Here is a 27,917-nt window from a genome sequence, read left to right on the forward strand (position 1 = left end):
AAGATTTGCTCTCAATCCTTCACCAAACGCTCAAGAACTCTAGGGACACACTCTGGGGGGTTGGATGAGCGCAAATGACGGCCATAAGGCCCCTTAAATAGGCCACAAACCCGGGGATTTAGGGTTTCTTAACACAGCGCAGACTCGCCGAGTCCATGCCCTGGACTCGCCGAGTCCAAGCGCGCACCTTCGCTCAAACCCGCGTCCCTACTCGGCGAGTCTGAGCCCTGACTCGCCGAGTCCCTCTTACAAAACAACACAATTAAACTTACATTATACCTGGTAAAAATCCGGATGTTACAATTCTCCCCCACTAGAACTGGACTTCGCCCTCGAAGTCTCGCTCTAAAACAGCTCCGGATGCTGCTCCCGCATCATATCCTCCGGCTCCCAGGTCATCTCTGATCCCTTCCGATGTTGCCACTGAACCAGTACCAGAGGTACCTCCTTGTTCCTCAAAACCTTGATCTTCCGATCCCTAATAGCCACTGGTCTCTCCGCATAATTCAGGCTCGCATCAACCTGAATATCCTCAAGTGGAACCACTGCCGACTCATCGGCTATACATTTCCTCAACTGCGATACATGAAAAGTGTTGTGAATCTGCCCCAACTCTGCTGGCAACTCCAGTCGATAGGCTACCCGGCCTACCCTGGCAATCACACGAAACGGGCCTATAAACCGGGGCCCCAATTTGCCCCTCTTCCTGAACCGGATCACTCCTTTCCAAGGAGAGACCTTCAGGAGAACAAAGTCGCCGACCTGAAATTCCAGCTTGGACCGGCGTCTATCCGCGTAACTCTTCTGTCGGCTCTGAGCGGTCAATAACCTCTGCCTGACCAGCTGTATCTGCTCTGACGTCTGATTCACGATCTCTGTACTGCCCATTACCCTTTGCCCAACCTCTCCCCAACATATGGGAGTCCGACACCTCCTACCATATAACAGCTCAAAAGGTGGCATACCAATGCTCGAATGATAGCTGTTATTGTAGGAAAACTCCGCCAAAGGCAAATACGTGTCCCAACTACCCCCAAAGTCCAGAACACAAGCTCGAAGCATGTCCTCGAGCGTCTGTATCGTCCGCTCACTCTGACCGTCGGTCTGGGGGTGGTATGCGGTACTAAAATGCAGCTTAGTACCCAACTCCTCATGAAATTTCTTCCAAAAACGGGAAGTGAACCGCACATCGCGGTCTGAAACAATCGAGATCGGCACCCCATGCCGAGATACAACCTCCCTCACGTAAACCTCCGCCAACTTCTCCGCTGAAGAACTCTCACTGATGGCAAGAAAGTGAGCGCTCTTTGTCAACCTATCCACGATCACCCAAATTGCATCAACCCCTCTGGCAGTCCTCGGCAATTTGGTGATAAAGTCCATAGTGATCTGTTCCCACTTCCACTCGGGAACCTCCAATGGCTGCAACTTGCCATGCGGTCTCTGGTGTTCGGCCTTTACCCTTCGACATGTCAAACACCTCTCGACAAACCATGCTACATCCCTCTTCATACAGGGCCACCAATACTCCTTCCTTAGGTCCAAATACATCTTCGTGGCCCCGGGGTGGATCGAAAATTTCGATCTATGAGCCTCCTCCATCAATGTAGCACGTGTACCGCCCACAAACGGTACCCAGATCCTACCCTGATAAGTCATAAGGCCTCGACCATCCGATACAAACTCAGAAACCAACCCAGCAACCCGCTCTCTCTTCTGCATCTCCGGACGCACGGCCTCGGCCTGAGCCCCACGAATGGCATCCAGAACTGGAGCTATCACGGTCAATCTCAAACATACATCTCGCAGGGGAGTGCTCTCCGCCCTGCGGCTCAACGCGTCGGCTACCACATTAGCCTTGCCCAGGTGGTACAAGATCTCACAATCATAGTCCTTGACCACATCTAACCATCTCCTCTGCCGCATATTTAGGTTAGGCTGATCCATCAAGTACTTCAAACTCTTATGGTCCGTGTAAATCGTACATCGAACCCCATACAAGTAGTGCCGCCAAATCTTGAGGGCGAACACCACTGCCCCCAATTCCAAATCATGAGTGGGGTACCTAGTCTCGTGAGGCTTCAACTGCCTTGATGCATAAGCTATCACATGACCCTTCTGCATCAATACCGCTCCCAATCCTAGGATCGACGCATCACAGAATACCACAAAACCTTCCATGCCTTCCGGAAGGGCTAATACTGGAGCTTCACACAACCTTTGGCGAAGCGTCTCAAAGGAGGTCTGCTGCTCGGGACCCCATGCAAATGCCACGCCCTTCCGGGTCAATCTGGTGAGTGGAACCGCAATCTTGGAGAAATCCTTAATAAATCTCCGATAATACCCTGCCAACCCGAGAAAACTCCGTATCTCAGAAGGTGACCTCGGCACCTCCCACCTCATCACTGCGTCAACCTTGGCCGGATCGACCAATATCCTCTTCTGGTTAACGAGATGTCCGAGAAACTGGACCTCCCGTAACCAGAAATCGCACTTGGAGAACTTTGCGTAAAGCTTCTCCGCTCTCAAAACCCCAAGCACCTCCCTCAGATGCTCCTCGTGCTGCTCACTAGATCTCGAATATACCAGAATATCATCAATGAAAACAATCACCGACCGATCCAACATCGGCCGACATACCCTGTTCATGAGGTCCATGAACACAGCCGGGGCATTAGTGAGCCTGAAAGGCATCACCACAAACTCATAATGCCCATAACGTGTCCTGAATGCTGTCTTCTGGACGTCCTCGTCCCGCACTCTCACCTGATGATAGCCCGACCTCAAATCAATCTTGGAGAACCAAGATGCTCCCTGTAGCTGATCGAATAAATCGTCGATCCTCGGCAGCGGGTAACGGTTCTTGACCGTCAGCTTATTCAATTCCCGGTAATCAATACACATGCGATGCGAGCCATCCTTCTTCTTCACAAACAAGATGGGTGCTCCCCATGGCGAGCTACTCGGCCGAATAAACCCCTTCCCCAGCAACTCCTGAAGTTGCGAGGATAACTCCTGCATCTCTGGAGGCGCAAGGCGATACGGCACCTTAGCAATAGGTGCGGCCCCCGGAACCAAATCGATGCCAAACTCCACTTGCCTCGCGGGAGGCACTCCTGGTAACTCTTCGGGAAATACATCAGGAAACTCCCGCACCACCGGAACTTCCTCTACAGAGCTTGGTCTCTCGGAGATCACTCGCGTATCCATCACATACGCTACATAACCCTTACAGCCCCGCTGTAAACACTGCCTCGCCCTAGCAGCCGAACAAAAGGCTGATCCAGAACGTGTACCCTCGCCGTACACTGAAAGAACTCCCCCACTAGGATCTCGTATAGTTACCAGCTGTCGCTCGCAATCGATAACCGCACCGAATCGGCTCAACCAATCCATGCCCACTATAACACAAACATCACCCATCGCAATCGGAATCAGGTCGATCGGAAACTCGACCCCGAATATCTCCAATACACATCCCCGGAAGACCTCCGTAGCACAAATCACCCTATCGGCGGCTATGGAAACCCGCAGAGGCCGACTCAATACTCCACGACTAACACTGATATGCTGACTAAATGCCAGGGATACAAAAGATCGACTCGCACCCGAGTCAAATAACACTAAAGCAGGTACAGAATTCATAAGGAAGGTACCTAAGCATAGCATGATATAAGCATAATATCTCAACACCATAAACAATAATGAGAAGGAAACATACCAGCCACAACGTCGGGCGCGGCGCAGACCTCTTCCGCAGTCAGCTGGAAGGCTCTCCCCCGAGCCCTCGGTGCCTCGGCCTTCACGGGCCGACTCTCTGCAGCAGTAGCTCTGATGGCGGCGGGAGCAGACCCTTGAGATGCTCCGCGCAGCAGCGGACACTCCGCCTTCCGGTGTCCAGTCTGGTTGCAGTGGAAGCACACTGCAAATCCCTTGGGGCAGTCCTTAGCCATGTGCCCCTCCTTGCCACATTTGTAGCAAGACCCTGCCCGACAGGCGCCATCGTGACCCTTGCCGCACTTCCCACAAGTGCGGCCCTTCTGACTCCCGGGTCTGGGATCAGCGGGCTTGGCCCGCTTGGCTGCCGGCTGGGACTGTGCCGGTCGCCGATCCCTCCCCATAGACTCCGCCTCCTCCCTGGCCTGAGTCTCAAGCTCAATCTCCCTCTTCCGAGCATTTGCCTGAAGCTCGGCAAATGTCCGGTACGAGGAGTTCGCAGCGAACTCCCGAATATCCCGCCTCAAAATGTTCAGATAACGGCTCATACGTGCCTGCTCGGTGGACACGTGCTCTGGGCAAAACATCGCCCTCTCCTGGAACATCCTCGTAATCGCTGTAACCGACTCGGTACCCTGCTTGAGGGTCAGAAACTCCTGCGCCAGACGTTCCCTCTCCACCTGAGGAACATACTCATCCCGGAACATGGAAGTGAACCTCTCCCAGGTCACTGCCGAAAGCTCAGTCGGTGTGAAATGCGCAGACACAAACTTCCACCAGTCCTTCGCTCCCAAGCGAAGCTGGTTCAATGCGAACCGAACCTTCAAATGCTCAGGGGACGAGCAAGTGAAGAAGCATCCCTCCATATCAGATATCCACCTCATAGCTGCCACCGGGTCCTGCGTACCATCAAACTCTAGCGGCTTGGTGTTGCTGAACTCCCTGAACAACGTCGCATCACCTCCCTGGGGTCTCGCCGCAGCAATCGCTGCGGTAGCTGCTGCGACTGCAGCCTCGGAAAGAGCGGCATAGCGCTCGTCAAATGTCTCAATCAAAGCGGTCTTAATAGACCCGAGCATCTCCGGTATCTCGGCTCTGATGACCGCAGCCACCTCCTCATGAATGATCTGCCGAATGTCCTCATCACTAGACCCGGTATCCTCCGGCATGTGTCGTGTCCTCACCATGATCAACCTCTGAAACACAACATGCGATAATTAGAGTTTACTCGAATACTCTTACATTCAACAATCCACCCCTCCTTGATTCTTGGCATCCCCAGATTCTTAATTGAACTGCGTACCGCTCCGGTGCTTTTAGTAGTACGGGCCCAATACTACTGTCCACACCGTCTCAGTACACACTCCAAATCGTCCTCTTCGGATCCCAGTCCCCAAGTACTCGATTATACTTAAATCTCTCTGAACAGATCTCACACAAACCTTAGCTGCTACCTAACTACTCTCAGCGTCTCATAGCAGCTCACCATTCCCTAAGCTAAGGCATCACAAAACAGGCCGCTCTAGCCCTATCAGCAATACCTAGCCTATTCTAGCATGCATACACATCACCATAATAGTTATTACACAACAAAAGATATTTTGGGAATTCACCGTTCGGGCGCTGACTGATCGTACACACGTCTCTTCCTGGAAACCCTTTACTCTTAGAAAATTTTGGTTTTTTTTTTTTGAAAATATCTCTTCATTTCCTCAGTTTGAGTTCAAATACCCCTCGAAGGTGTACCCGAATCCCTCAAACCAAGGCTCTGATACCAATTTGTAACACTCAATTTTTCAAACAAAATTTTCGATTTTATAAAAACATAGTTCCATCAATATTCATAAAAACAACCCCTTTTAAATTGTTCAACAATACATTGCAAAATCCCAAGATCAAAATGTCAAGCTCCAAACGTGTGTGTACGGATCAAGCCGGCGCCTTCCCACGGTCGTCACTAGTACCTGAAACAATAACATCAACACTGTAAGCACAAGGCTTAGTGAGTTTCCCAAAATACTACATGTAACACATATTAGCCACTCGAGGCTATAACTCTGTGGGTCCGTGCACCCAACTCTGTGAACCCTCAGGTTCTAACTCTGTGAACCTTCCGGTTCTAGCTCTGTAAACATGCACAGCATCAAACACATAAAAGTAATGCAGTACAACACATAACATACATCGCATACAAATATTCTATCACATAACTCTGGTTACCTACTCAAGGTAAAGTATAGTGAGAAGACTCACCTCGTGTGTCTCGGTAAACCGTAACCCTGAAATTGCTAAACACTCGATCTGCCGAGCTGAAGTCCCCCCTATAGCACAATATATCTCTAATTAACACTTTCCCAACTAGGGTTAACCATACCATAACAGGACAATCTAGGTCAACGCTGGTCAACGGTCAACTTGACCGGACTCGGCGAGTGCACTATAGCGACTCGGCGAGTCTGAGCGAAATCACCAATTTCCCTGAAACTCTCTCTTGACACGTCGAGCATCCCTTCCCAACTCGACAAGCTCCACCTGGCACGAGTTGTGGGGCCACCACGACTCAACTCGCCGAGTCTCCAGAACGACTCGGCGAGTCCGGTTTGACTCGGTCCACCTGTCCATCCTGACTCCCCCTTGACCCACTGGGTTCACTCATCCCAACTCGGCGAGGCCACTCGCTGAGTGGTCGTGTAACATTCAAGCTACTCGCCGAGTCTGTTCTTCGGACTCGGCGAGTCCATGCCATGCACTAACTCAATCTTGCTCTAAAGGCCAGATCCAGTCCACTAATCCATAGATCCAGTCCCCCCATGCTTAATTAGCACGTAAAGTCCCAGTCTTGATGCATGAATAACCTCTACATGATCACAAATGATGATTTTGACTCTATTACTTCAACACAAGGCCAAGGACTCCATTTTTACCCATAAAGCTTGATGAGTGAGGCCCCCTGGACCTCTATGGATCCAGATCCATGGTCTCAACTCAAAGAGGGAACAAAAAGGGCACCAAATCACCCCATAAATGATCATATTTAACCCTAACTTGCATCAAGTTCACCAAACAGGAAATGGTCCGAAATATTACCTCTAAAGTGATGATCCAAGCTCCAAATCCACGAAATGGCAACCTCCTTTGCCTCCTTTTGCCTAGAGCCTCCTTCTTCTTGCTAAACAACACTCACAAGATCAAGATTTGCTCTCAATCCTTCACCAAACGCTCAAGAACTCTAGGGACACACTCTGGGGGGTTGGATGAGCGCAAATGACGGCCATAAGGCCCCTTAAATAGGCCACAAACCCGGGGATTTAGGGTTTCTTAACACAGCGCAGACTCGCCGAGTCCATGCCCTGGACTCGCCGAGTCCAAGCGCGCACCTTCGCTCAAACCCGCGTCCCTACTCGGCGAGTCTGAGCCCTGACTCGCCGAGTCCCTCTTACAAAACAACACAATTAAACTTACATTATACCTGGTAAAAATCCGGATGTTACAATTCTCCCCCACTAGAACTGGACTTCGCCCTCGAAGTCTCGCTCTAAAACAGCTCCGGATGCTGCTCCCGCATCATATCCTCCGGCTCCCAGGTCATCTCTGATCCCTTCCGATGTTGCCACTGAACCAGTACCAGAGGTACCTCCTTGTTCCTCAAAACCTTGATCTTCCGATCCCTAATAGCCACTGGTCTCTCCGCATAATTCAGGCTCGCATCAACCTGAATATCCTCAAGTGGAACCACTGCCGACTCATCGGCTATACATTTCCTCAACTGCGATACATGAAAAGTGTTGTGAATCTGCCCCAACTCTGCTGGCAACTCCAGTCGATAGGCTACCCGGCCTACCCTGGCAATCACACGAAACGGGCCTATAAACCGGGGCCCCAATTTGCCCCTCTTCCTGAACCGGATCACTCCTTTCCAAGGAGAGACCTTCAGGAGAACAAAGTCGCCGACCTGAAATTCCAGCTTGGACCGGCGTCTATCCGCGTAACTCTTCTGTCGGCTCTGAGCGGTCAATAACCTCTGCCTGACCAGCTGTATCTGCTCTGACGTCTGATTCACGATCTCTGTACTGCCCATTACCCTTTGCCCAACCTCTCCCCAACATATGGGAGTCCGACACCTCCTACCATATAACAGCTCAAAAGGTGGCATACCAATGCTCGAATGATAGCTGTTATTGTAGGAAAACTCCGCCAAAGGCAAATACGTGTCCCAACTACCCCCAAAGTCCAGAACACAAGCTCGAAGCATGTCCTCGAGCGTCTGTATCGTCCGCTCACTCTGACCGTCGGTCTGGGGGTGGTATGCGGTACTAAAATGCAGCTTAGTACCCAACTCCTCATGAAATTTCTTCCAAAAACGGGAAGTGAACCGCACATCGCGGTCTGAAACAATCGAGATCGGCACCCCATGCCGAGATACAACCTCCCTCACGTAAACCTCCGCCAACTTCTCCGCTGAAGAACTCTCACTGATGGCAAGAAAGTGAGCGCTCTTTGTCAACCTATCCACGATCACCCAAATTGCATCAACCCCTCTGGCAGTCCTCGGCAATTTGGTGATAAAGTCCATAGTGATCTGTTCCCACTTCCACTCGGGAACCTCCAATGGCTGCAACTTGCCATGCGGTCTCTGGTGTTCGGCCTTTACCCTTCGACAGGTCAAACACCTCTCGACAAACCATGCTACATCCCTCTTCATACAGGGCCACCAATACTCCTTCCTTAGGTCCAAATACATCTTCGTGGCCCCGGGGTGGATCGAAAATTTCGATCTATGAGCCTCCTCCATCAATGTAGCACGTGTACCGCCCACAAACGGTACCCAGATCCTACCCTGATAAGTCATAAGGCCTCGACCATCCGATACAAACTCAGAAACCAACCCAGCAACCCGCTCTCTCTTCTGCATCTCCGGACGCACGGCCTCGGCCTGAGCCCCACGAATGGCATCCAGAACTGGAGCTATCACGGTCAATCTCAAACATACATCTCGCAGGGGAGTGCTCTCCGCCCTGCGGCTCAACGCGTCGGCTACCACATTAGCCTTGCCCGGGTGGTACAAGATCTCACAATCATAGTCCTTGACCACATCTAACCATCTCCTCTGCCGCATATTTAGGTTAGGCTGATCCATCAAGTACTTCAAACTCTTATGGTCCGTGTAAATCGTACATCGAACCCCATACAAGTAGTGCCGCCAAATCTTGAGGGCGAACACCACTGCCCCCAATTCCAAATCATGAGTGGGGTACCTCGTCTCGTGAGGCTTCAACTGCCTTGATGCATAAGCTATCACATGACCCTTCTGCATCAATACAACTCCCAATCCTAGGATCGACGCATCACAGAATACCACAAAACCTTCCATGCCTTCCGGAAGGGCTAATACTGGAGCTTCACACAACCTTTGGCGAAGCGTCTCAAAGGAGGTCTGCTGCTCGGGACCCCATGCAAATGCCACGCCCTTCCGGGTCAATCTGGTGAGTGGAACCGCAATCTTGGAGAAATCCTTAATAAATCTCCGATAATACCCTGCCAACCCGAGAAAACTCCGTATCTCAGAAGGTGACCTCGGCACCTCCCACCTCATCACTGCGTCAACCTTGGCCGGATCGACCAATATCCCCTTCTGGTTAACGAGATGTCCGAGAAACTGGACCTCCCGTAACCAGAAATCGCACTTGGAGAACTTTGCGTAAAGCTTCTCCGCTCTCAAAACCCCAAGCACCTCCCTCAGATGCTCCTCGTGCTGCTCACTAGATCTCGAATATACCAGAATATCATCAATGAAAACAATCACCGACCGATCCAACATCGGCCGACATACCCTGTTCATGAGGTCCATGAACACAGCCGGGGCATTAGTGAGCCCGAAAGGCATCACCACAAACTCATAATGCCCATAACGTGTCCTGAATGCTGTCTTCTGGACGTCCTCGTCCCGCACTCTCACCTGATGATAGCCCGACCTCAAATCAATCTTGGAGAGCCAAGATGCTCCCTGTAGCTGATCGAATAAATCGTCGATCCTCGGCAGCGGGTAACGGTTCTTGACCGTCAGCTTATTCAATTCCCGGTAATCAATACACATGCGATGCGAGCCATCCTTCTTCTTCACAAACAAGATGGGTGCTCCCCATGGCGAGCTACTCGGCCGAATAAACCCCTTCCCCAGCAACTCCTGAAGTTGCGAGGATAACTCCTGCATCTCTGGAGGCGCAAGGCGATACGGCACCTTAGCAATAGGTGCGGCCCCCGGAACCAAATCGATGCCAAACTCCACTTGCCTCGCGGGAGGCACTCCTGGTAACTCTTCGGGAAATACATCAGGAAACTCCCGCACCACCGGAACTTCCTCTACAGAGCTTGGTCTCTCGGAGATCACTCGCGTATCCATCACATACGCTACATAACCCTTACAGCCCCGCTGTAAACACTGCCTCGCCCTAGGAGCCGAACAAAAGGCTGATCCAGAACGTGTACCCTCGCCGTACACTGAAAGAACTCCCCCACTAGGATCTCGTATAGTTACCAGCTGTCGCTCGCAATCGATAACCGCACCGAATCGGCTCAACCAATCCATGCCCACTATAACACAAACATCACCCATCGCAATCGGAATCAGGTCGATCGGAAACTCGACCCCGAATATCTCCAATACACATCCCCGGAAGACCTCCGTAGCACAAATCACCCTGTCGGCGGCTATGGAAACCCGCAGAGGCCGACTCAATACTCCACGACTAACACTGATATGCTGACTAAATGCCAGGGATACAAAAGATCGACTCGCACCCGAGTCAAATAACACTAAAGCAGGTACAGAATTCATAAGGAAGGTACCTAAGCATAGCATGATATAAGCATAATATCTCAACACCATAAACAATAATGAGAAGGAAACATACCAGCCACAACGTCGGGCGCGGCGCGGACCTCTTCCGCAGTCAGCTGGAAGGCTCTCCCCCGAGCCCTCGGTGCCTCGGCCTTCACGGGCCGACTCTCTGCAGCAGTAGCTTTGATGGCGGCGGGAGCAGACCCCTGAGATGCTCCGCGCAGCAGCGGACACTCCGCCTTCCGGTGTCCAATCTGGTTGTAGTGGAAGCACACTGCAAATCCCTTGGGGCAGTCCTTAGCCATGTGCCCCTCCTTGCCACATTTGTAGCAAGACCCTGCCCGACAGGCGCCATCGTGACCCTTGCCGCACTTCCCACAAGTGCGGCCCTTCTGACTCCCGGGTCTGGGATCAGCGGGCTTGGCCCGCTTGGCTGCCGGCTGGGACTGTGCCGGTCGCCGATCCCTCCCCATAGACTCCGCCTCCTCCCTGGCCTGAGTCTCAAGCTCAATCTCCCTCTTCCGAGCATTTGCCTGAAGCTCGGCAAATGTCCGGTACGAGGAGTTCGCAGCGAACTCCCGAATATCCCGCCTCAAAATGTTCAGATAACGGCTCATACGTGCCTGCTCGGTGGACACGTGCTCTGGGCAAAACATCGCCCTCTCCTGGAACATCCTCGTAATCGCTGTAACCGACTCGGTACCCTGCTTGAGGGTCAGAAACTCCTGCGCCAGACGTTCCCTCTCCACCTGAGGAACATACTCATCCTGGAACATGGAAGTGAACCTCTCCCAGGTCACTGCCGAAAGCTCAGTCGGTGTGAAATGCGCAGATACAAACTTCCACCAGTCCTTCGCTCCCAAGCGAAGCTGGTTCAATGCGAACCGAACCTTCAAATGCTCAGGGGACGAGCAAGTGAAGAAGCATCCCTCCATATCAGATATCCACCTCATAGCTGCCACCGGGTCCTGCGTACCATCAAACTCTGGCGGCTTGGTGTTGCTGAACTCCCTGAACAACGTCGCATCACCTCCCTGGGGTCTCGCCGCAGCAATCGCTGCGGTAGCTGCTGCGACCGCAGCCTCGGAAAGAGCGGCATAGCGCTCGTCAAATGTCTCAATCAAAGCGGTCTTAATAGACCCGAACATCTCCGGTATCTCGGCTCTGATGACCGCAGCCACCTCCTCATGAATGATCTGCCGAATGTCCTCATCACTAGACCCGGCATCCTCCGGCATGTGTCGTGTCCTCACCATGATCAACCTCTGAAACACAACATGCGATAATTAGAGTTTACTCGAATACTCTTACATTCAACAATCCACCCCTCCTTGATTCTTGGCATCCCCAGATTCTTAATTGAACTGCGTACCGCTCCGGTGCTTTTAGTAGTACGGGACCAATACTACTGTCCACACCGTCTCAGTACACACTCCAAATCGTCCTCTTCGGATCCCAGTCCCCAAGTACTCTATTATACTTAAATCTCTCTGAACAGATCTCACACAAACCCTAGCTGCTACCTAACTACTCTCAGCGTCTCATAGCAGCTCACCATTCCCTAAGCTAAGGCATCACAAAACAGGCCGCTCTAGCCCTATCAGCAATACCTAGCCTATTCTAGCATGCATACACATCACCATAATAGTTATTACACAACAAAAGATATTTTGGGAATTCACCGTTCGGGCGCTGACTGATCGTACACACGTCTCCTCTTGGAAACCCTTTACTCTTAGAAAATTTTGGTTTTTTTTTTGAAAATATCTCTTCATTTCCTCAGTTTGAGTTCAAATACCCCCCGAAGGTGTACCCGAATCCCTCAAACCAAGGCTCTGATACCAATTTGTAACACTCAATTTTTCAAACAAAATTTTCGATTTTATAAAAACATAGTTCCATCAATATTCATAAAAACAACCCCTTTTAAATTGTTCAACAATACATTGCAAAATCCCAAGATCAAAATGTCAAGCTCCAAACGTGTGTGTACGGATCAAGCCGGCGCCTTCCCACGGTCGTCACTAGTACCTGAAACAATAACATCAACACTGTAAGCACAAGGCTTAGTGAGTTTCTCAAAATACTACATGTAACACATATTAGCCACTCGAGGCTATAACTCTGTGGGTCCGTGCACCCAACTCTGTGAACCCTCAGGTTCTAACTCTGTGAACCTTCCGGTTCTAGCTCTGTAAACATGCACAGCATCAAACACATAAAAGTAATGCAGTACAACACATAACATACATCACATACAAATATTCTATCACATAACTCTGGTTACCTACTCAAGGTAAAGTATAGTAAGAAGACTCACCTCGTGTGTCTCGGTAAACCGTAACCCTGAAATTGCTAAACACTCGATCTGCCGAGCTGAAGTCCCCCCTATAGCACAATATATCTCTAATTAACACTTTCCCAACTAGGGTTAACCATACCATAACAGGACAATCTAGGTCAACGCTGGTCAACGGTCAACTTGACCGGACTCGGCGAGTGCACTATAGCGACTCGGCGAGTCTGAGCGAAATCACCAATTTCCCTGAAACTCTCTCTTGACACGTCGAGCATCCCTTCCCAACTCGACAAGCTCCACCTGGCACGAGTTGTGGGGCCACCACGACTCAACTCGCCGAGTCTCCAGAACGACTCGGCGAGTCCGGTTTGACTCGGTCCACCTGTCCATCCTGACTCCCCCTTGACCCACTGGGTTCACTCATCCCAACTCGGCGAGGCCACTCGCTGAGTGGTCGTGTAACATTCAAGCTACTCGCCGAGTCTGTTCTTCGGACTCGGCGAGTCCATGCCATGCACTAACTCAATCTTGCTCTAAAGGCCAGATCCAGTCCACTAATCCATAGATCCAGTCCCCCCATGCTTAATTAGCACGTAAAGTCCCAGTCTTGATGCATGAATAACCTCTACATGATCACAAATGATGATTTTGACTCTATTACTTCAACACAAGGCCAAGGACTCCATTTTTACCCATAAAGCTTGATGAGTGAGGCCCCCTGGACCTCTATGGATCCAGATCCATGGTCTCAACTCAAAGAGGGAACAAAAAGGGCACCAAATCACCCCATAAATGATCATATTTAACCCTAACTTGCATCAAGTTCACCAAACAGGAAATGGTCCGAAATATTACCTCTAAAGTGATGATCCAAGCTCCAAATCCACGAAATGGCAACCTCCTTTGCCTCCTTTTGCCTAGAGCCTCCTTCTTCTTGCTAAACAACACTCACAAGATCAAGATTTGCTCTCAATCCTTCACCAAACGCTCAAGAACTCTAGGGACACACTCTGGGGGGTTGGATGAGCGCAAATGACAGCCATAAGGCCCCTTAAATAGGCCACAAACCCGGGGATTTAGGGTTTCTTAACACAGCGCAGACTCGCCGAGTCCATGCCCTGGACTCGCCGAGTCCAAGCGCGCACCTTCGCTCAAACCCGCGTCCCTACTCGGCGAGTCTGAGCCCTGACTCGCCGAGTCCCTCTTACAAAACAACACAATTAAACTTACATTATACCTGGTAAAAATCCGGATGTTACAGGAAGACCATCAACAAAAAGGAAAAGGGATCAGATTGAGAGGGAAAACCAAGGAAAAAAGCATTCAATTACAAAAAGAGGTAGTGTGATGAAATGCAGCATATGTAGGGAAAGTGGGCATAATATAACAACCTGTCCTCAAAAACCAATTGGGGAATCATCAAATGCAAGTTCAAAGAAAAAGAAATCCAAGAAAGTTGGTATGTTTGATATATTTATTTGTATATAACTTGTATAACTTAACATATTGGGCATAACTTAACTTTTCAAGTAATACAAAACAGATAAAGTGAAGGTTGTATTGGCACATGAAGTTGATATTGACAGTGACAGTGAAGTTGAAATAGAACCTGAACGTGATGTTGACTCTTTTGATCTTGAATTTGAAGATGATGTGCAACCTGGAGTTGAAGATGGAGTAGAACCTGAAGTCCAAGATGGAGTGCAACATGAAGTTCAAGAGGAAGTGCAAGCTGAAGTTGAACCTGAAAATCATCCTGAAGTTCATGATGCTAACCAAGTTGAAGTTCACCTTGCAGTTCAAGCTGAAGTTGAACCTGAAGTGCAAGTTCAAGTTGAAGATGCTAACCAAATTGTAGTTCAAGATCAAGTGGAAATACCAGCTTTTCAAGTTGTAGTGGGAAAGAGGGCAAGGAAACCTTCAGAAAGAATTACAAAACTGAAGATAAGAAAGATGTGGGAGGGAAAACAGGGCAGTAGTGATGACAATCCGTATGAGTTGGATTAACTTTTGGCTTATTGTACTGTGGTTAATGTTTTTGGGATCTTTGACTGACATCTTTTAACTTTGGAATCTTTTGGCACATCTTTTGAAAACTAGTTGGAATAGCTTAACTTTTTGCACATCTTTTGGGTGTAATGAATGTTTAACTATGTTATGTAAAACTTTTGACACATCTTTTGAAGTCAATGTTCCCTGGAATGTCTATAATATATTACCATCTTTTGCACATCTTTCTAATACCATTAGTATTATTTATAATTTATTGCCAACTTTTAGAATATCAACTGTAATCATAATTCCTTTACAGTGTAATCATAATTCCATTACATTGTTTGAACAATTCAATTCCAATGATTCACAATAACATTACAAGTTTTGTACACTACCATTCCAATGTTTCAATTACCATCTTTTGCACATCTTTCTAATACCATTTGTATTATTTATAATTTATTACCATCTTTTAGAATATCAACTGTAATCACAGTTCCTTTACAATGTAATCACAATTCCATTACATTGTTTGAACAATTCAATTCCAGTGATTAACAATAACATTACAACTTTTGTACACTACCATTCCAATGATTCAATTCCAATGATTCAATTACAATGATTCAATTCCATAACAATGTTTATTACTATCTTTTATACTACCAAGTTTAATACCCATTCCATTACAATGTACTATTCCATTCCAATGATAGAATATAACCTTTTTCATTGAAAACATCACAAAAGCATACATAATTTAGTCATACTACATCATAATACATAATTTAAAAAAACATTTTGACATACAAGAGAAATAAGAAAATTAATGCAAGTCTATGGGTAAACAATTTCCAGTTGACTTTGTCAAGTTCTTGTTTATTCCTGTTCTTCTCTTCTTCAATCTTCATCCTACATATGTTGATTTCATTCTCCAAGGTACAAATTTTCAAGGTAAGATTGCAGCTTTCTTCTGCTTTCATCCTGTAATGCCCTCTTCCATCTTTCCTCCCTTCATCCTCAGCCAACCATTGCCAAAATTTACAGCTTGGACTTTTTCCATTCTTCAAGAAATTTATAAGAACATGTTAAATTGAAGGATGAAGAAGAAGTAAAAAATATGAATTACCAGTGAGTTTTGACAAACTCTGAATTTCCTTCCAGGATTGTCTGGGGTTCTTGATATCTTCACACGAGATGGCAAATCGCAATCACATGGATGATCCGGTTGTAATTCGTCTTGTCGTTTGGAAGAAAAGGATGAGGAAGAAGATGCCGTCGATCGATCTAGGGTTTTAATTAATAAGCTGTCGTATCTCACCCTCTTATAATGTAAGCACTTCTCAATGCCACATAGGTGATGAGTATTGTAGCGTACAAGCCACATCACCCAAAACTTACAATAGCCGGTAATGTTGGTTATTATTGAACGGCTGAAACAAGTTTGTTGGGTAAATGAGTACAAAAAAAACAATATTACCCATATGTGAACATTTGAAATACTTAATTACCTTACTAAGTCAAATCCCCTATTATATACATTATTAACATTACAGTTTAATTATATGATATGTTAGTTTTTTATTACAATTTCCGTGTACAATATAGAACAAAAAAAAAACGACATTTTAACATAAAATTTTGAAAAACATATTATGTTTCTAGGAAATCAACTGGAAATACGTAAGAAATACCGAAGGATTTCCTATACAATACAAAAGTTGTCACCAATCCCTTAGAAATACGTAGATATTTCCAAAGGATTTCTTAAGAGAAAATCACGCTTTTTTTGTCTTTTTGAAGTTTAGATGTTATTTTTTTCGTTTAATATTTTATACAACTTTATTACACGTTATATACTTTTATCATACAAAGTTACACAAATTATACACATACACAACCATGAAATAGTAAACAAATGTCTCGAGTAATAGGTTATGACGGTGTACACGCATGTATGTATGTATATATCGCGCATAACTTGGTGAAATAAAAGTAATTCATGCATAATGAGGTCGAAAAAAATATAGAATGAAAAAATATCGTTTGAACATCAAAAAATGAAAAACAAATTATGTTCCTTGGAAATATGTAGGAAATACCGTGGGATTTTTTCCTACACAATGCAAAATTTGTCACTAATCTATTGAAAATGCGTAGATACTTCCGAGGGATTTCTAAGGACCATAACACGTTTTTTTTCCAAGTTTCAAATGTTATTTTTTTCGTTTCATATTTTGTACAACTTTTCTATACATTAAAGACATTTATCTTACCAAGTTATACATATTATACACATACATACATAGAGATTTAGAATGGTAAACGAACGTTTTAAGTAATAGGTTCTGATGTCATATATATATATATATATATATATATATATATATATATATATATATATATATATATATATATATATATATATATTCTGTATAACTTGGTGAAATAACACTAATTCAAATGTTGTTTTTTTCGTTTCATATTTTGTATAACTTTGTTATACATTAAATACCTTTATCTTACCAAGTTATAAATATTATACACATATACATACATATAGATTTATAATGGTAAATGAATGTTTTGAGTAATAGGTTCTAATGATATGCATGCATGTGTGTATGTATATATCGTGTATAACTTGGTGAAATAAAACTAATTCATGTATAATGAAGTCAAACAAAATATAAAACAAAAAAACATCGTTTGAACATAAAAAAACAGATTATGTTCCCAGGAAATCTCTTAGAAATGTGTTGGAAATACCAAGAGATTTGCTACACAAAACAAAATTTGTAACTAATCCAGTGGAAACGTGTAAGTTATTTCCATGAGATTTCCTAGGACCAAAAGCCCTTATTTATTTTTTCGAGATTCAAACATTGTTTTTTCGTTTGATATTTTGTACAACTATGTTATACATTAAATACTTTTGTCTTAACAAGTTATACGTATTATACACATATACATACATACATACATACATACATATATACATATATATATATATATATATATATATATATATAATAGTAAACAAATATTTTGAGTAATGAGTTCTAATGGTACGCATGCATGTATGTATGTATGTATATCGTGTAAAACTTAGTGAAATAAAAGTAATTCATGTATAAGGAAGTTAAATAAAATATAGAAATAGCTTGAAAATGAATAGGAAATATTGAGATTACTCAAAAAAAAATTATTTTTTATTCTATATTTATATTTTTGTATATGAAAATATCGAGATTACTCAAAACATTCATTTTTTTGGGTTGGTCATCTGTAATGCATGGTACTTCTGAGGAAGTTCCGAGGAAGTCAATTCAAGATAGTGTTTTCGTATGCCCAAATTTAAATCTTTAGCCCACACTATGTTGGTTTATTGCCTTCTTTAATCACTTTTTTAAGCAGAAAAATGAAAAGATAAGAAACTTCCCTGGTTTCGTGTGTCACTACAAGAAAAAGACCCTTTTACGACGCGCAAACCACGACACTCATTGATTTATGTTACGTAATGGAGAGTGACATTAAAAGAGTGTCATCTCTTAAAAAAATTTATTGATTTAGGCCACGCATTATTGTGTGCCTTTAAATTAATGTCTTATGTAAAAAAAGAAAAAAAAAACAGAGGGCACTTGTGCGTCCTCTGTGAATGTCGTTTTATATTTTTTTAAGAAACGTGCGCCTCTCTTCCTAGAGGGAAAATGAAATCCCTAAAAATTTTAAACCCCACTTTCTTCTCCTACATTTCTTTTTGATCTATTCTCTGATATCTCCTCTCCTTCGTCTCCACCCCTCACCCCACCTCCACTACCTCCCACCCACACTGACTCTTCAGGCCTGCACGACGACGATGTACTGGCCTTCTCGACCAACACTTCATCCACCATCACCATTGGTAGCTCTCTCACCCCATCCTCACTGTTAAACCTTGCAAAATCCTTATATAATATTTCGACGACAATCACATTCCGATGAACCCTTAATAGGCGGCGTCTCCGGTGGAAATAAAAGGTGAAATTGAAAACTCCCTATAATTAAGAGAGAGAGAGAGAGAGAGAGAGAGAGAATAAATAAAAATGGGAATCGAAGTCGGGGAGTCCTCTGGTGCTGGACGTCTCGAGACGAGCAGTCGTAGAGAAGATGTCGGTCTAGCTACCACCCCAACCAGTACCTCCAACTATCTACGCCAGCGGTACCTGTTCAAGGTCGTATCAGAATACAACTTTCGCCCTAAATTCAAATGAGAGCAGCACAGAAGGATGACCAGTATACTTCTTTCGCCCTAAATTCAAAGTTAGGGCTATATTTATTATGTTGTATAGTAGTTGCACTTCGATTGGATCACATATAAACAAGTGGATCAGAATACAACTGCTAAATTGAATACGTTGATGTTCAATTCACTGAAGGCGATACCTGTTCAAGGTCGTATCTATCAAGAGAAAGAATCACCACAATTTATCGCTATTTTCCAACCGATGGTTCTTTTCAAGGTACGATCGTAAAACATTCATTTGATTTGTGAATCAAATCTCTTTTCTTCTGTTATGGAATTTGACGATGAGTCCACAGTAGCTGAAAATATGGATGTTAAAAGAAAATCAAACTAAGATTTAAGTCTTTGAGGTTTTTTATGAATCATAATGTGTTCATAGATATTCCAACAAGGCAGATGAGTCCACAATAGCTGAAAAGCAACCATATAAGGAAACCCCATTTCTGACCTTCTTCAGGGAACTGTAATAATGATGATTTAAACAGAATCTTTTCATCAAAACTTTTCACTTAAACTAATAGTTGAAGGAAGTAAAAAGATTATACGTACACAGTCTCTTGCACTACTGAACCATAGAGATTCTTCAATTGCAGATGTAAAAGATAGTAAGGTAAGTGTTGATGGTTTGTGTATGAAGAATCAAGCATCTACCAAAAGTATCTTGAAAAAATTCAATGATTTGGATCCCAATAATGAGATACTCATGAGTTTAATGAAAGAAATTAGAGCTGAAATGATGGCTTCAAAGTTGAGTGCTTCTGAGTCTGTGACTTCAATTAGAGCTGAAAGTATGATTTTATTTCTTACTGATACTTGGTTTCTTAATTAACTTGATGCAACTCTTATTAGCAGAGTAACATTAGGCTTTATAAACCCTAGTCTGGGATGCCTTGCTCACAAATATCATGTAGCAAAATTTAGCACTTGTGGGATATTTCTCATATCAGGTTATTACATGAAAGAAAGTCATGCTTTAAGTTATTCATCAATATGGAAAATATTTTATGTCTTTCTGGTTATTAAACCATTTAAACATTTTAATCTACTTATAATTTGTTATTTCCATATACAAGACTCACACTGCACAGTGAAGAAGTAGGTGCAGCTGTTGCAGCATGGCCAGTTGGACTTTATGGGCTTGTATGAACTAAAATTTATAAAATTTCCATCAAAGTTATAGGTTCATTCTATTCACTCTCCCTTTTTAAATAACTATAGGAAATTAGACTAATTTAAAATTTTTGAAATCATCAAAGGCTTATATTTTGTTGCTGACTACCCTTTTTTAAAATCATCCTGCATTTTAACCTTCAACCTCAATAGTTTGTAATAGGTCTGGTTTTATAAAAGGACCATGCAACATGTTTCATTCATTGATGTGCTATTATCTTATCTTTGCACATGTATCCAGCCAAGCTTTGTTATTTTCTCTATGTTCATTTCAACCTGTCACCAAGTTGAACTTCAACATCATATAAGAATAACTACCTTTTTCCATTTTTTATCTTTCTCCAAATCAGAAAACTGATTAAGAAACTAAGCTCACTAAAACAAGGATTGGAAATGAAGGTAAACTTTTTAACTCTATTGACATTTGGAATCCAACATTACCTCTTCAATGCTATAACAAAATGTTTGCCTCTTTTTCTTTTTAGCTACTAGATTAGATTCAGCACAAGTTTCACCAGAATAACAATGAGCACCTAATAAAGGAATTTGCTCCAAGTAAGTCTTGCATCTTCAACTCTCACATGTTTATGTTTTATAACCATATCATTATACTCATTCTTTATTAATGAACAGGGAACTCATGTGCGTTTCTTACGGATTTACAATACTATCCTAAATCACCGTACTGTTACTCCAAGGCTCAAAGCAATAATAAACAAAGAGAAGCATTTTCATAAATCATTTGCATGCATAGAGACTGCTACATCAGACTAAGAGTAACCATCTGGTGAAGTACTCTTCCATGGATTCTTGGCAATTGGTAATCTTGCTATTACTGAACCAGAAACACCAACATTTGCCACCTCTGTTGAGAATATTACATGGAAAGAAACTGAAGCAACTGAGAATGAACTGAACCTTATCAATGGTGAGTTAGAAAAGGTGCTAAGAACCGAAGGAAAGGAAGAAGAAGAAAAAGAAGAAGAAGAAGAAAATGAAGATGGAGCAGTTGTTTGTCCACTACAGACATATCTGTTAAGTTCGGTAATTGGATTGCCTGAAACAACAACGGGAAAGAAAGAACATCGAGCATCACTTGGAGAGCTCTTTTAGAGAACTAAAATGGAAGAAAAAGAAACTGCTGGACCTAAAAACAATGATGGAGAAAAGAGAAAGGAGAAATTTGTTGTCCATTTGATGAAAAAGATACTAAAAGGAAGAACCCTTTATCCTGGTTCGGCTGATAAAAAACCAAAACCAGGCAAGGTATGTACATTAATCTATTGTTTTAGTAAAAAGTGTTAAATGATTAGTTGAGTATATATCCTTGCATGTTTTTTTTTAATGTGGGTGGGGCTTTTTACGGCTCCAACGAATGTTCCATAGGAAAGTTCACCCTGAAACTGTTGCACCTAATTCTGACCATCTCACATTATTTCCTCTGGTGGATACTTCTGTTTATGGTAGTGGGTTTCAATAGGTGAGTCAAAAACTCAAAATGTGGTGCTTTTAGAATCTCTAGCTATTGTGGTTTCTTGATGGATTTATGGACCTTTGTAGGTTGAAAGTCAAGCACATAGGCGTGGTCAAACTAAAGTAGTCAATGTTTATATATTTTGTGCCAAGGTGAGATACATTACTTACTCGTCTATCCATATAGTTTTTGGTCCACTTATGATTAAGTGTTTTGAACTATCAATGACTGTTTTTTATTTTTATTTCAGAACACTCCAGATTAGTCTCACTGGAGAAAATTGAATAGAAGTCTGCATCGTACTTCATCTAGTATAGATGGGAAGTATGATTCATTGAAGGAGATCATGGTATGGTATATTTTCTTTATTATATCTTTTCTTTATCATCTAGTATACATTTTCTTTTATATAGAATAAATTTTTTGAGTTAATACACACTGTATATTCTCATAATTGCACTTTCTTGAGAAAAAGGGGGGAAAGTTGGATGAGTTGGATGACTTTGGGAGTTAATACACACTTTATATTGATGGTTGGCTAAATACATGTGAAGAAAAAATTGACACCTTATCTTCCTCTGTTTCAGAACAGAACTGATACTAGATGCAATCCGTGAAATTGAGGAAGAAGATAGAGAAGCTGTGATATTAGTTCTAGACTTTGACATCCAGGTAATCTATTTTCTATGAAAAAGACATGAATGCCCTTCTCATGTTCATGTTTGTCTGTTTTGTTTTGATAACATGTGATTGGGTTGCAGATGCTACCATGGGAAAATCTACCAATACTAAGAAACCAGGAGGTGTATCGCATGCCTTTTGTTTCAAGTATTTCTTAGACATTTGATAGATGTTGTGAATATCAAGAAAAGTCTGCATTCTTTCCTATGATTGATCCATTGGATGCATACTATTTGCTCAATCCAGGTGGCGACCTTCCTAGCACACAAGCTGCATTCTTTCCAACATTCTTTATATATGAACCAAAGGTTGCATCTAGGGTCATCGCCATGTGGAACATATGTGGATGATGTTGTATGTTTATGCTGACGGTTGATAAACACATTTTCGATCCCCATCTTATTTGTAACATCGGATATATAAGCAACAATAATTTACTGCAAAGCATGGGCCCCTTATCTAATTATTATTATTATTATTATTATTATTATTATTATTATACTATCAACAATTACTATTTTCTTAAGCATGTTCTTATTTTCTTTCTAAATGACAGGTCACCATGCTCCCGAAGAAACCTATAGATGGAGCTCATGAGATACAAAGTTACTGCCTTGGCCATACAGAGTGAGTGAGTTACTAGAAACGCCATAGTTGATTGCTCAATAAGTTTGACATGGTTTATAAACTTTGACATGATGTGTCTATTATTGTTAAAATTATACTCTTGTCGTTTAATTACTAGTGATGGTGGGCCACCTAGGTGGTTTTGCCCTGTTGTAAAAGATTCTCATGTTCATATGTATTTTCCTGGTAATTTGTGTTTGGTTATAAAATTACACAAATTACCATTTTACCCCTGCAAGATATGTTTATATTTACTTACTAATTGGATGTGATACTTTGTGTTGGGTTTTGACATTCTTTCTTATAAAATTTTGTTTTATAGAATCTTTAATAGGAGTATGTAAATGTTTGCTTAAAATTTTGGTGTCTTGGGACTTCCTGCGGATTATATTCAACATTTCAGCTTGTTACCAGGTAATTAATTAACTGTCTCTATCTACATGCTCTTTCACTTCACCATTGTATCTATTTTTCTTTAGTAAAAAAATATTAGGTAAAATCATGGTGTGTTGTTATGAAACAAATAGGCAGTACAGACATACGGATGAAAGTGGAAATCGCACAAGATACAGAGCTTGTGGAGCCGCTAGATGAAGCTTGTATATGGCGCCAAACAAGAGGCACCGCCACTGAAACTTTAGGAGCAGAGAAGGTTCAATTACAATTTACAAATCTACCCTTCTGTTTTCTTAAATATTTTATTAATCCAAAATTATCATATCTGTGAAACTTAACAGCAGTTGTTGGTCTTCCTCTTGGTGATCCATCAATGAAGTGGCCAACTTGCATCATGTAATAACATTCTAGGCGAAGATGTAGGTATATGTTTTTTTTAATGAATAATGTAATCATATGTATGAATATGAAATAAAGTTTGTTATTTAGTATGTGATAATCATGTATAGGGAGAAAACAATTTTTATTGATTTGTTTTATCTTTCCATGGATCGACTATTTGTATGACATTACATTTTATGCAATGGATTGTAGTTTTTGTATATTGTAATTTAGTTTTTTTCTTATGAGACATTAAATGCAAATTTAATTTTAAAATTAGTAAATCTATAAATAATATTTTTTTTAACATTTAAAATTACAATACGCAAAAATGTGTGTCATCTTCATTATGACACGGCCTTTCTTGACAGGGGCTTCCTTGATACGCATTGCATGTCATAAACATGCACGTCGTAAGGTTACGACACGCAAATGCGTTTCGTCTTCCTTTATGACAGGGCCTTCCTTGATACGCATTGCATGTCATAACCGAGCGTCATAAATGTGCGTCGTCTCTCTTTATGATAGGGCCTTCCTTGACGCGCATTTGCGCGTCGTCTGAGCGTTTTACGACGCGCAATGAGCGTCGTAAAAGGCTGTTTTTCTAGTAGTGTGTATGTGCAGGAAGTGAAGAGAGAACAAAAATAATGCCAACAACCACAACCAACGAGACTTCTCTTCTTTGTCTCCTTTTTCTTTTAAACTTACTTAACACAAAAGGAACATATATTAAAGCTAGACAACTACTTCTGACTTTTTCAACTACAACTTTAAACAAAACATTAAGATGGCAACAACCTTCATTAAAAGAAAAGAGTCAAACACTCAAACTAGAGTAGGAATGATGCAAAATTTCGACAGCCCAAGGGAGCACACGTGCTTGCAACTTGCTTCAATTCTTCTTTTCTTATATAATAAATATTATGGATTATTATAATATTCTCCCCCTTAATCCATAATTTTTATCTGCTTCACTCCCAGTAAGTTGCACATTTCTTCAAACTTCTTGCTTGCCATGGATTTTCTGAGAATATCTGCCTTCTGTTCCTTGCTACTCACATGCATGACTTTTATGTCCCCATTCTCAAGACATCCACGTATGAAATGAAACCTAGTGTCTATGTGTTTGCTTCTCCCATGAAACACTGGGTTCTTTATCAAATTTATGGCTGATTTGTTGTCAACATGCAGCACCGCAGGACTAATTTTCTTTCCTGTTAACTTGCTAAGCAACCGATGCATCCATATCCCTTGGCACGTTGCACTTGTCGCCGCCATGAATTCTACTTCGCAAGGAAAGAGCTACAGTCCTCTGTTTCTGCGACGCCATAGTAACCAGATTTTCATTAAGATAAAATGCCATTCCTGATGTGTTGCGTCTGTCATTTACGTCCCTTGCAAGATCACTATCAATATACCCGGTTACAATGTTTTCTCCATTCCCCCTGGTGTACTTTAAGCCATAATCAATGGTTCCTTTGATATACCTCAGAATATGTTTCACTGCTTGTAGATGCTTGACTGTGGGTCTCTCCATGAACCGACTTACAATCCCGACAACATAAGAAATGTCAGGTCGAGTGTGTGTGAGATATCTCAGACCTCTAATGATGCTTCTGTACTCCGTGGGATTTACCAAGTCTCCCTCTTCATCTTTTGTTAGCTATAACTTGGGTTCCATTGGGTATTTACATGATGTGCACTCAGCCATGCCTGCCTTCTTCGGGATATTTTTCGCATAAGCTATTTGCTTTAGAGTAATACCATCTTTTTTTTGACCCACTTCAATACCCAGGTAGTATGATAATGAGCCAAGGTCACTCATTTCAAACTCCTGTTGCATTTGTTCTTTGAAGAGCTTCACCTCATTACTACAATTTCCTGTAACAATCAGATCATCAACATACACCCCAACCATTAAGAGCTTACCATTCCTCTTCCTTGTGTAAACTACATACTCTCGTACGCATCTTGTAAATCCCAATTTTTCTAGATATCTGTCCAGACGAGAGTTCCAAGCTCTAGGAGCTTGACGAAGCCCATATAAAGCTTTCAACAGTTTTGTCACACCCCCGAACCAGACGGCGGAAACGTCCGGGGACTTGTGTGTGACTTCATCTTGAAATATCATTACAGTGAATATAATTGAAACATAATATCATCATCATCACACATGTAATATTACAACATTCATAGTTTACATCGAGTATTGTATTTGAATATTAAATACCAAAATAGTAAGAGTATGATGAAACAAAATATCACACAATATCCATTAGTTTGTTTCGTTCATCCTGCTTCAACGGTATCCTGAGAATATAAGTTATTTTGAAAACGGTCAACATAAAAATTTTGGTGAGTTCATAAGCATGTTTGTGAAAATGATTTGTATAACTTTGAAAACCACCAGAAAATCTGATATTTTCTGAAAACCGTTTAGTGTGTTTGTGTTAGATCTTGTATTAATGCATGTATGCTATTGTTTATTTGACTAAAAAGGTAAAGAGAATGTAAGTGCATGTAAAGAGAATGTTCCCAGACAACCCGACGTTGCCTAAAAAAAAGAAGATGTCTTCCGTAAACTTCATAACGTTAATTCCTCTAAGCGAGCCGTCATAACCATACTAAATAATGACAATTTCACCTGTCTTGGCGTCGTTGGACGCCGACGGAAAATAGAATAAGGTTTTCGTCACCCTATACTGAGTAAGTCTAATTGTAGCGAACAGCTGAGATGTGGGGTGTCAACCTCGTATAGATCTATACACAAATCCCCGTTCTCCGTCCAGGAGACTCTGGTTATAACTACAGGCTACGATCGTACACTTAATAGGTGCCAACTGATAAAAACTCGCTAGATCCTTAATCGAATTTACGCGAAGAAAAATGTATAAACTCATTCTAGGACCAATGATCCATGTAAGTGAATCACTAAGGCGTCGCTAAACATGTAAATCATTTCAAGACCCAAATGGAATGAGATTATATAACATGGGCCCGAAATATATATGAAAGGACAACTAAGGCCCATTTCACATATAAAGTATTTACAGGCCCAAATAGCACACAAATAGTATCCAAGATCCGTCGCACATGTTAATGGGTCAATGAGGCCCAATAAACATGTAAATAGTATACAGGACCTATCACACATAAAAATGGGTCACTAAGGCCCAATAACCTAGAACATGATCAAATTAAATCCATTTGTTGGTTTATCATTGGTTTTAGTTCAAATATTCACTAAAATAGCATAAAAAGAAGAACTCATATAAAACTCATTCTCAGGCCCAATAAACATGTAAGTGGACCCCTAAGGCTCACTATACGTGTCTATTATTTCCGGGCACAAAAGGAATGTGAATGTCTATCCTAGACCCAATATACATGTAAAAGGACACTAAGGCCCGCTAAACATGTACATTATTTCCAGGCCCAATAAGGATATGAATATCGTTTTTAACCCGTTTGTTATTATTTTGTTTATTTTAGCTTGATTATTTATTAAGTTGATATAAAAAGCCCACCTTTTTGTAAAAACGACGTTCGTGGCCCAATAAGCCAAAAAATTACAATTAAGACCTAATTTTTGTAAGAATAACACTTTAATCTCCAATTTTGTTAAAAACTTGTGTTGATGACTACTTTGTGATAAAAATAACATTTTAAACCCATTTTTGTCAAAAATATCATTTTTGGCTTGATTTTTGTGAAAATACACATTTTTCTGGTTTTTGGCTTTTTCGGCCTAGTTTTTAGAAAATTTGTAGAAAATTCATCGTAAGTCGAAATGTGGATCCGTAAATTCTGGAAGTTTTTAAATTTTGTATAGTTTGTTTACAATTTTTCTTATAATTTTTTATTGCCTCAAACTAGTGTGAAATTACTCATATTCATAGGTTGGTCCGAAATTATTTCAAATATGATAGGCAGTTTTGTAAAATTTGCCAAAAATTGTAGAAAAATCGTATAAAAACGTGCGAGTAGTCATTTTAAAGGTATAAACCTGAAATTTATCCATATAAAACAGTTTTGAAAAATACTTCCATTTGGA

General features: G+C 42.3%; 2 long non-coding RNA genes and 1 pseudogene across 3 annotated transcripts; all 3 read left to right on the top strand.

The window, feature by feature from the left end:
- The first annotated feature begins 18,934 nt into the window (after nucleotides 1-18,934).
- Nucleotides 18,935-21,843, top strand: LOC145002882 (uncharacterized; annotated as a pseudogene).
- A 189-nt stretch (nucleotides 21,844-22,032) lies between these two features.
- On the top strand, nucleotides 22,033-22,905 carry LOC144999828 (uncharacterized). Its single transcript, XR_013661012.1, has 3 exons — nucleotides 22,033-22,127; nucleotides 22,366-22,450; nucleotides 22,540-22,905. It is a non-coding gene; the product is annotated as an uncharacterized LOC144999828 (long non-coding RNA).
- Nucleotides 22,906-22,975: 70 nt separating this feature from the next.
- LOC144999919 (uncharacterized) lies at nucleotides 22,976-23,987 on the top strand. Of its 2 annotated transcripts, none has more exons than XR_013661046.1 (4): nucleotides 22,976-23,086; nucleotides 23,409-23,500; nucleotides 23,614-23,738; nucleotides 23,824-23,987. It is a non-coding gene; the product is annotated as an uncharacterized LOC144999919 (long non-coding RNA). The 2 variants fall into 2 exon arrangements; XR_013661047.1 differs by having other exon boundaries at nucleotides 23,827-23,987.
- Nucleotides 23,988-27,917: the final 3,930 nt, after the last annotated feature.

Source organism: Lactuca saligna, chromosome 6 (assembly GCF_052625555.1).
Source record: "Lactuca saligna cultivar CGN05327 chromosome 6, ASM5262555v1, whole genome shotgun sequence".
NCBI lineage: Eukaryota > Viridiplantae > Streptophyta > Magnoliopsida > Asterales > Asteraceae > Lactuca > Lactuca saligna.